The following is a 2805-nucleotide window of genomic DNA, read 5'->3' as shown; positions in this document are numbered from 1 at the left end:
GAGCAGAGCAGCAGCCGCCACCGCCGCGGAGTGTTTATCCCCGACTCACCATCCCCCCGCCCCCAGCCCCTTCTCTTGACAGGCCCGCTTCGGCTGCGTTCCTCATTGGGCACCCCAAAGAATACCCCGCCCCTGGCCTTGTGCGATTGGGAGAGGACACCACAGCTCCGCCCCACAAAGTCCGCTCCTCTTGCTGGTTGGCCACGCTTGACAAGGCCCGGGCTCCACCCCCCTCTTTCCAATTGGTGACAGGATTCGCAACTCCGCCTCGTGCTCCTTCCCTGTTTTCCATTGGTTCTATACCGACAACCGGGCCCCCTTTCGCTTTGTTAGTATTGGCCGAGAGCTGTAGAAGGCTAGCCACTTCACCTGCCTCCCATTGGTGAAGTCTTCGGACACCTCCCAGCTACGATGATGTCACCTTTCTCCAGGTCCGGTGAGCTCTGAGTGGCTGGTGGCCAGCGGCCTCGCTACTCCTCCTCAGGCTTGGTATTGGCTGGAATGGGCTGGCCCCGGCGCGGGCGGTGCTGATTCACCGGCCGTGGCGGGGCTAGTCTCCTCCCGGCCCCTCCCGGCCCTGCCCCTGACCTGTTGCGAGTCCTGTCTCTGGGGAAAACTTCTGGGACCTGCCAAGCGTCCCTCCAATGGAAGGCTGGCACCCCGCGTCGCCTGGGAGCTCAGCCCCGCTCGGGTTCGGGACCGGAGCCTTGGGTCCGGTGGCCGCGGCCCGAAGGCTCCCGGCTTTCCCAGAATCCGGCAGCTGTGAGCCCCCAGCGCATCCTCCTGGGAGGGAGAGCTTCATCAGCAGCCCAACAAGTGGCCCGTGGGCCAGGGGCTCCAGCGGACGCCACGTGGCTGAAGGGCTGAAAGGGAAAAGACTGGCCAGTGTAAAACGCCACCCAGCGTTTTTTCTATTCTCAGGAAGCGCTGGAATCCGGCTGCAGTATACAGCATTGAGTTTCTCCGAAGGCGCTTACCTCCCACGCCCAGCCCCGGGAAAGTGGTGGCAGAATTACTCTTACCACGCAAGAGGGTTTTAAAAGCTCAGAAATTAAAGTTGAAGTTCAAAGTAAAGCTGAACCCCAAGATTCTTTAGAAAACTCTTCTAAGGTTTTCCCCTTCCTTTTAATTCTAGATGAAAACATTCAAAGGATGCCTTCTCACGAAGCCTGCAAATGGTGTGTTTGTGTGAGGGGTGGTACCAATATGAATGCTTACTATATTATGTATACAAAACCAAAAGTTCAAGATTGTTCCTTAAACCTCAAGATTTCTGAAATGAAAGCTCTCTGGAGACCCAAGTAATGTACATTGTTCACGTACTGACATTTCCAATTTAAAAAGTAGAAATAAAGTTATTTAAGTTGGGAGTCCCCAAAGTTGAAATGTGTAAAGCATGAACATATTTTTTATAACATTTATTATTGTTGCCAATATGTGATAGTAATAGCTTACTGTGTGTCAAGTTATTTCTGTTATTTCTAATCCTCAATATTATCCCATGAGGTAGACTGTGTTAATTACCTACATTTTGCACAAGAGGAGACAGGCCCAGAGAGGCTAAATGATTTTCTTTTTCCTCCATTCAGCTGCAGATATGGGAGCTGAACACAGGCCTGTCTCATCCAGAGCCCTGGCTACCAATCCCCCAGATGGTAGTTGTACTAAATACATGCAAAAAAAGATTTCCAGACTGAGTCACAAAACACTGATACTCAAGTCCTGGGTAAAAAAGACAAATGTGTAAATATAATTGTGATGGGAAATTTTAAAAGTGTGTTTTTTTTCCTTAAACGGTTCACAAATCAATTAAAATTTAACAAATTAAGCAGAATAAACATGTAATAAACCAAGACAGACATATTTTGATTTCCTTATCATTTTGAAATTCACATACTTTTTATATTTTCTCTAAGCACATTTGACATATACCTTTATTCCTTCTCTCTCATTCCCAACTCTTTATCTTAACTCAGTCCTACTTCTCAATATCATGACACTTCCCCCTAGAATCACCCTGATTGAATTTTTTTTTTCTTTTAAAGAGGGGCCAAGGAGTTTGAAATTGAGTCAGACAGAGCAAATAAATAAATTAGACACCAATGAGTTTAACTTAAAACTCTAAACAAAATTACTAAGCTGTGTATATACTAAGTATATTCTGATACTACACAACTTAGTATCAGAGAATAAAACTAAGAAATGTACCATTTTCGTTCTGTGGTGGTAGAACAGATCATCAATTAGTCAGCAACACCAACTAAGAATTATTATCAAGAACTTCAAAGAGTATTATGGTGCCATCTACTGGAAGTGAAGCAGTAAGGAGAAAAAGGTTTTGAGGTTTAGGAAATTATTTTACACAATGAACCTAAATTTCCTGACCAGAATTTTAAATAAAAAGTTACGTGTAGTAGCATAAACATGAGATGAAAATAATTTATATCTGAGTATACATCAAGATAAAAACTAATAGAACTGAGTAGTTGGAAATGGAAAAATATAAAGATAAAATATTATACTATCAGATAATCTTGAACAAGTCCCTTAGAATGACCCCGTCTTCTCCTTGGGGGCTTATCCTCCAGGTGAGTGTAGGGATACTGAGTGCAGAGATAGTTAAAAGGTTAATAGCAATGCTGAGCAGCAGGTTCATTACGTGCTACAGGAGTTATGACTGAGGGATGCTACTTCACTGAGTACCTCAGAATGGAAGGGAAGACAACTGTTATCACTGGTAATCCTTAAGTATCTAAAATGTTCTAAAGCCAGGAGTTAAAACCTCCTATGTGCAATAGAGTTTAG

The sequence above is a fragment of the Sciurus vulgaris genome (assembly GCF_902686455.1).
Source record: "Sciurus vulgaris genome assembly, chromosome: 14".
NCBI lineage: Eukaryota > Metazoa > Chordata > Mammalia > Rodentia > Sciuridae > Sciurus > Sciurus vulgaris.
Note: the sequence above shows the minus strand (reverse complement) of the source record.